This window comes from Arachis hypogaea, chromosome 13, assembly GCF_003086295.3.
Source record: "Arachis hypogaea cultivar Tifrunner chromosome 13, arahy.Tifrunner.gnm2.J5K5, whole genome shotgun sequence".
Classification (NCBI taxonomy): domain Eukaryota; kingdom Viridiplantae; phylum Streptophyta; class Magnoliopsida; order Fabales; family Fabaceae; genus Arachis; species Arachis hypogaea.
Window position 1 is genome coordinate 33374554 of NC_092048.1, and position 8343 is coordinate 33382896.

The window sequence follows — 8343 nt, forward strand, 5'->3', positions numbered from 1 at the left end:
AATTCATAAGACTTACATAATCACCAGAAATTGTATTTATCACATCAATATCTATTTATAACAATTCCGAAATATAAAATAAACCTTTTAGGAAAACCTATCTCGAAAAGTCAAACCCATAAACCAAATGCGTCAAAGGAAACCTTTTTCTCTCGGCCCGACATCAGTGATAGCCGCAACCACAACTCCACTCACTTCTGCAACAGCAGAAAAAACTTTAATCGCAGCATGCGGCCTCGATAACTTAACCCTAAAATATTAATATCGCGAAAACCTTAAAACACATAATGGAAATATTAACGGCAACAATCAAGGTTCACAGCAACGACGAATTATCTGATATATATTGGGATTAACACGAAATAGATATTAAAAGAAATTGGAACACAATTTTTAATAGAGTATTGCGGTAAATAGAAACGGAACGAATTAATCTCACCACGAGAAATGAAGTAGGATGACATCGCATCAGCTTTTATTTTAATCATACAATTTCCGAAACTCAATCCTGGGATATTAACATCACAAAATTCTCAATAATTAATAGCAAAATAATAGTGGTAAGGGTTTCAAGGATAGACTAACAAACCGCAGCTAAAGAGAAATGAGGCAACGGAGCTGCAGCAGCTTCGGCAGCTACCTCAAGTGACGGTGGTGGCCCGAATCTCTAATGACAGCAACTGTAATACCCAGGCAGCAACAATAATATTTCCAGAATTCAAAAGAATGAAAACCGAACTCAAAAACCTTACCGACAGTGGACCTTAGCTACGGCAGCGACGTTTTTCGGCGATAGAGGCTCGGCCACCCACCTCCAGCAGCGGCGACGGAGCACGCTATGGCGGCGCCGGCAGTGGCAGAACCAGCTTCTCCCTTCAGACGCGTGTTGCTCTGGCATCATCCTCTCTTTCTCTCTCTCTCTTCGCGAACTCTCTCTCTCTTCGACTCCACGATGGATGACGGTGACTTTGGCTTGTGGTGAGGACGATGGCGACGCGGACACAGCAGCATCGGCGGCGAGCTTCAGCTGCAACGAGGTACAGCGAAACAATGTCGTTCTTCTCCTCTTGCTCCCTCCTCCGCGTCAGCACCAACGATGAGGCGGCAAGCATCTCAGCAATGACTGTGAAGCCCACTGGCACTGGCTCGTCTCCCCTCCTCTCTTCTCTTCTCTGTCTCCATTTTTCCCTCTCCCTCAACGTTTTCTTTTCTTTCTTCCATTTGGCCGTGTGGAGTTGAAACCCATTTTGACCCTTGAAATTTGGACTCGGCCTCAATTGTAATTCCCAAATTTTTAGTTACCCAATTAACACCCCCAAATATTGGATCGTGCCTCACGTTTGCCCCTATAGTTATCTCCGTTAACAGAGAGCTGATGTGGTAAGTTAAGTTAACAAGGTGTGCATCTACGTGGCACCTAGCTTGCCAGAATAAATGTGTGATGAGTGAATGATGTGGCAAAAGTTATTTTCATTCAATATGAGTCCATGAAAATTAGGATTTTAACATCTACGTAGGAGTCAAATTGAGTGAAAACAACTTTTGCCATATTATTCACTGATCACACATCCATTCTGGCAAGCTGGGTTCCACGTAGATGCACACCGTGTCAACTTAACGTGCCACATCAGCTCTCCGTTAATGGAGATAACTACAGGGGCAAACATGAGGCACGATCCAATATTTGGGGGTATTAATTGGGTAACTAAAAATTTGGGGTCGAAATTAAGGCCGAATCCAAATTTCAGGAGCCAAAATGGGTTTTAACTCGGCCGTGTGTGTGTGTGAGAGAGAGAGATAGGGAGGGGGTTAGTGGCGGCTAGGGTTGGGTATAAGAGGATTAGGGTTTTGTGTCTTATTTTTAGGATTAGGGTAGGATTGGGGACAAATTGTAAAATTAGGAATTTTTGGATAAATTAGGGTTTGAGTAATTTTAAAAAAAATTGGGGATATTATAATTAATTGAAATCTAATGTATTCCCAAAAATTACTTTAAAAATATTATTTAATTATCAATTTGCTAATTAACTCTCAATCAAGTATTCTAATTTAAAATTTAAGATAATATAATTAATTTTTTCTATTTATAAAAATTAAAGTATTAAATTCTAAAATTTTAATTATTTAAATTAAATTATATAATTTTCCTTTTCTTTTACAACTACTAAACCTTATTATTTAAATATAAAAAATTATTCAATATTTAAAATATTAAGTAAAATATCTATTTTAATTACTAAAACTTGATTTAATTACTTTTAACAAAATAATTTCTGAAAATAAAATCTTGAATAAATAAATAAATTTGGAATCGGCTCTTAATAAGATTTTTCAAGAATTCTGGGTCTTACATTCTACCCACCTTATAAAAATTTTCGTCCTAAAAAATTAAACTAATACACAAGATATTACATAGTTTTAATACTTTACTTCTAAATACTTTAGAAAAGCAAGAAGTCTTGGCATATATATAAATTTTCAAATATCGGATAAGCCATAAGATTTAGATATAAGGGAAGAGTGTCGTATAAAGCAGAAGTTACAAGGTAGGCTCAAAACAAAGAGGTCACATGGCATCAACAATTTACCAAAACTTGAAGAAATTCAATAAGGTGTAAATTTTCAAGATAGATGTTTAAAAAAACAATGTGGTCGACAGGCCAACGCTCTTGTTCCCTTTACTAATCAATCACTAGGCGATTTTCAACTCGCTTATAATTCCTCAAGAACATTCTTACTCCATAATCTCATGATTTCATTCTGTTGCTCATATTCGATACAACCGTGGTAATAACTAGTTTTCACATCTAAACTCCAAGATTTTTGATGAGCGGATAATTTATACGCTTTTTGGCATTGTTTTTAGTATATTTTTAGTAGGATCTAGTTACTTTTAGGGATGTTTTTATTAGTTTTTATGTTAAATTCATATTTCTGGACTTTACTATGAGTTTGTGTATTTTTTTGTAATTTCAGGTATTTTTTGGCTGAAATTGAGGGACTTGAGCAAAAATCAGATTCAGAGGTTGAAGAAGGACTGCTGATGCTGTTGGATTCTGACCTCCCTGCACTCAAAGTAAATTTTCTGGAGCTACAGAACTCAAAATGGCGCGCTTCCAATTGCGTTGGAAAGTAGACATCTAGGGCTTTCCAGCAATATATAATAGTTCATACTTTGGCCGAGTTTAAATGACGCAAAAGGGCGTTGAACGCCAGTTCTACGCTGCAGTCTGGAGTTAAACGCCAGAAACACGTCACGAACCAGAGTTGAACGCCAGAAACACGTTACAAACTGGCGTTCAACTCCAAGAATGACCTCTCCACGTGTAAATTTCAAGCTCAGCCCAAGCACATACCAAGTGGGCCCCAGAAGTGGATTTATGCATCAATTACTTACTTCTGTAAACCCTAGTAACTAGTTTAGTATAAATAGGACTTTTTACTATTATATTAGATATCTTATGATCTTTTAAACCATCTTTTGATCATTTTTAGATCTCTAGACCTCCATGGGAGGCTGGCCACTCGGCCATGCTTACCCTATATTCACTTATGTATTTTTCAACGGTAGAGTTTCTGCACTCCATAGATTAAGGTGTGGAGCTCTGCTGTTCCTCATGATTTAATGCAAAGTACTATTGTTTTATATTCAATTCAACTTATTCCGCTTCTAAGATATTCATTCGCACTTCAACATGAATGTAATTAACGTGACAATCATCATCATTCCCTATGAACGCGTGCCTGACAACCACTTCCGTTCTACCTTCGATTGAATGGATATCTCTTGGATATCTAATACAGAGGACCGAGTCCGAGTTATTAAGTGTCTTCGTGGTATAAGTTAGAACCCATGGATGGCCATTCCTGAAATTCGGAAAGTCTAAACCTTGTTTGTGGTATTTCGAGTAGGATCTGGGAAGGGATGACTGTGACGAACTTCAAACTCGCAAATGCTGGGCGTAGTGATAGACGAAAAAGGATAGTAAATCCTATTCCAGTATGATCGAGAACCTCCAGATGATTAGCCACGCAGTGACAGCGTATTGGACCATTTTCACAAGAGAGGATGGGATGTAGCCATTGACAATGGTGATGCCCTTACATAAAGCTTGCCATGGAAAGGAGTAGGACTGATTGGATGAAGACAGCAGGAAAGCAGAAGTTCAAAAGAATGAAGGCATCTCTATACGCTTATCTGAAATTCTCACCAATAAATTACATAAGTATTTCTATCTTTATTTTCTATTTATTTATTATTACTATTCGAAAACTCCATAACCATTTGATATCCGCCTGACTGAGATTTACAAGGTGACCATAGCTTGCTTCAAGCCGACAATCTCCATGGGATCGACCCTTACTCACGTAAGGTTTTATTACTTGGACGACCCAGTGCACTTGCTGGTTAGTTGTGCGAAGTTGTGAAGTTATGCTTGGACCATGGTATTGTGCACCAGTTTGTTGGCGCCATTACCAGGGAGAGAACGAACAACAAATTTTACAACCTCAGAGTAACAATTTCGCATACCAAGTTTTTGGCACCGTTGCCGGGGATTGTTCGAGTTTGGACAACTGACGGTTCATCCTGTTGCTCAGATTAGGTAATTTTCTTCTTATTTTGTTTTCAAAAAGTTTTCAAAAATTTTTCAAAAATATTTCCTTCTTTTTCGTTTTTCCAATTAATTTTCGAAAAAAAATATAAAAAATAAATCTTTTAAAAAAAAAATTTTTACATTTTTCTTCAAAATTTTTAAGAATGAATTCTAGTGTTTCATGAAGCATGTTGAAGCCTGGCTGGCTGTAAAGCCATGTCTAAAATCTTTTGGACTAAGGTTTCCAAACCATCAGCATAGAGGCAAGTTAATTTGATAACTAATGAGCATTACATCTGAGTTACATACTAAAGCTTGACTGGTTATTAAGCTATGTCTAACCCTCAGATTGGAGCTTTAGACTAAGAGTGCAAGATTCCTGGAATTCATATTAAAAATTTTGGAATCTTTATTTTTCTTTTCCACATTAATTTTTGGAAAAAATACAAAAAATTTATAAAATCATAAAAAATCAAAAATATTTTGTGTTTCTTGTTTGAGTCTTGAGTCAATTTCAAGTTTGGTGTCAATTGCATTTTTTCTAAAATTTTTATGCATTTTTCGAAAATTCATGCATTCATAGTATTCTTCATGATCTTCAAGTTGTTCTTGGCCAGTCTTCTTGTTTGATCTTCATATTTTCTTGTTTTGTGTTTTTTCTTGTTTTTCATATGCATTTTTGCATTCATAATGTCTATACATGACAAATTTCTAAGTTTGGTGTCTTGCATGTTTTCTTTTCTTGAAAATTTTTCAAAAATAAGTCTTGATGTTCATCTTGACATTCAAAGTGTTCTTGGTGTTCATCTTGACATTCATGGTGTTCTTGCATGCATCACATGTTTAGATCCAAAATTTTCATGCATTGCATCATTTTTCATGTTTTTCCCTCTCATCATTAAAAATCCAAAAATAATTAAAAAATATCTTTTCCTTTTTCTCTCTTAAAATTTCGAAAATTTGGATTGACTTTTTCAAAGCTTTTTAAAATTTAGTTGTTTCTTATGAGTCAAATCAAATTTTCAATTTAAAAATCTTATCTTTTTCAAAATCTTTTTCAAAAATCAAATCTTTTTCATTTCTCTTACTTATTTTCGAAAATTTTAAAAATATTTTTCAAAAATCTCTTTCTTAATTTTATTTCATAATTTTCGAAAATATCATCAACAATTAATGTTTTGATTCAAAAATTTCAAATTTGTTACTTGCTTGTTAAGAAAGATTCAAACTTTAAGTTCTAGAATCATATCTTGTGATTACTTGTGAGTCAAGTCATTAATTTTGATTTTCAAAAATCAAATCTTTTTTAAAACCAATTTCAATCATATCTTTTCAAAAATATCTTTTTATCTTATCTTTATCAAAATCATATCTTTTTAAAAACATATCTTTTTCAAAAATTTGATTTTAAAATATCTTTTCTAACTTCTTATCTTCTTATCTTTTCAAAATTGATTTTCAAATTTGTTTCAACTAACTAATTAACTTTTTGTTTGTTTATTATCTCTTTCAAAACTACCTAACTAACTACCCCTCTCTAATTTTCGAAAATACCTCCCTCTTTTTCAAAAATTCTTTTTAATTAATTAATTGTTTCAAATTTTAATTCTAACTTTATTTCTTATCTAATTTTCGAAAATAACTAACCCCTTTTCAAAATTTATTTTCTAAAACTTCTTCCTCTCATCTCCTTCTATTTATTTATTCATCTACTAACACTTCATCTCACCCAAATTCGAACCCCCTCTTCCATCTGTGTTCGAATTTTCTCTTCTTCCCTTCTTTACATTACATTCTTTTCTTCTTCTACTCACACAGGGGAACCTCTATACCTGGGTAAAAAGGATCCCTATTATTATTTTTCTGTTCCCTCTTTTTCATATGAGCAAGAGCAAGGACAAGAACATTCTTGTTGAAGCAGACCCTAAACTTGAAAGGACTCTGAAAAGAAAACTAAGAGAAGTTAAAGTACAACAATCCAGAGATAACCTTACAGAAATTTTCGAACAAGAAGAGGAGATGGAAGCCGAAAATAATAATGCAAGGAGGATGCTTGGTGACTTTACTGCACCTAATTCCAATTTACATGGAAGAAGCATCTCCATTCCTGCCATTGGAGCAAACAATTTTGAGCTGAAACCTCAATTAGTTTCTCTGATGTAGCAGAACTGCAAGTTTCATGGACTTCCATCTGAAGATCCTTTTCAGTTCTTAACTGAATTTTTGCAGATCTGTGATACTGTTAAGACCAATGGGGTTGACCCCGAGGTCTACAGGCTCATGCTTTTCCCTTTTGCTGTAAGAGACAGAGCTAGAATATGGTTGGACTCTCAACCTAAAGATAGCCTGAACTCTTGGGATAAGCTGGTCAAGGCTTTCTTAGCCAAATTCTTTCCTCCTCAAATGCTTAGTAAGCTTAGAGTGGATGTTCAAACCTTCAGACAGAAAGAAGGTGAATCCCTCTATGAAGCTTGGGAGAGATACAAGGAACTGACCAAAAAGTGTCCTTCTGACATGCTTTCAGAATGGACCATCCTGGATATATTCTATGATGGTCTGTCTGAATTAGCTAAGATGTCATTAGATACTTCTGTAGGTGGATCCATTCACCTAAATAAAACACCTGCAGAAGCTCAAGAACTCATTGACATGGTTGCTAATAACCAGTTCATGTACACTTCTGAGAGGAATTCTGTGAGTAATGGGGCGCCTCAGAAGAAGGGAGTTCTTGAAATTGATACTCTGAATGCCATATTGGCTCAGAATAAAATATTGACTCAGCAAGTCAATATGATTTCTCAGAGTCTGAATGGAATGCAAGCTGCATCCAACAGTACTCAAGAGGCATCTTCTGAGGAAGAGGCTTATGATCCTGAGAACCCTACAATAGCAGAGGTAAATTATATGGGTGAACCTTATGGAAACACCTATAACCCCTCATGGAGAAATCACCCAAATTTCTCATGGAAGGATCAACAAAAGCCTCAACAAGGCTTTAATAATGGTGGAAGAAACAGGTTTAGCAATAGCAAGCCTTTTCCATCATCTACTCAGCAACAGACAGAGAACTCTGAACAAAATACCTCTAATTTAGCAAACTTAGTCTCTGATCTATCTAAGGCCACTCTGAGTTTCATGAATGAAACAAGGTCCTCCATTAGAAATTTGGAGGCATAAGTGGGCCAGCTGAGTAACAAGATCACTGAAACCCCTCCTAGTACTCCCCCAAGCAATACAAAAGAAAATCCAAAAGGAGAGTGCAAGGCCATTGATATAACCATCATGGCCGAATCCAAGGAGGAAGGAGAGGACGTGAATCCCAAGGAGGAAGACCTCCTGGGACGTCCAGTGATCAATAAGGAGTTTTCTTTTAAGGAACCAAAGGAATCTGAGGCTCATTTAGAGACCATAGAGATTCCATTGAACCTCCTTATACCCTTCATGAGCTCTGATGAGTATTCTTCTTCTGAAGAGAATGAGGATGTTACTGAAGAGCAAGTTGCCAAGTGCCTTGGTGCAATCATGAAGCTGAATGCCAATTTATTTGGTAATGAGACTTGGGAAGATGAACCTCCCTTGCTCATCAATGAACTGAGTGATCTGGATCCACTGACATTGCCTCAGAAGAAACAGGATCCTGGAAAGTTCTTAATACCTTGTACCATAGGCACCATGACCTTTGAGAAGGCTCTATGTGACCTTGGGTCAGGAATAAACCTCATGCCACTCTCTGTAATGGAGGAACTGG

General features: G+C 36.0%; 1 non-coding gene across 1 annotated transcript; it reads right to left on the minus strand.

The window, feature by feature from the left end:
• Positions 1–7007: 7007 nt before the first annotated feature.
• LOC112739750 (small nucleolar RNA R71) lies at positions 7008–7115 on the minus strand. The gene has a single exon (XR_003170686.1). It is a non-coding gene; the product is annotated as a small nucleolar RNA R71 (small nucleolar RNA).
• Between the last annotated feature and the right edge of the window lie 1228 nt (positions 7116–8343).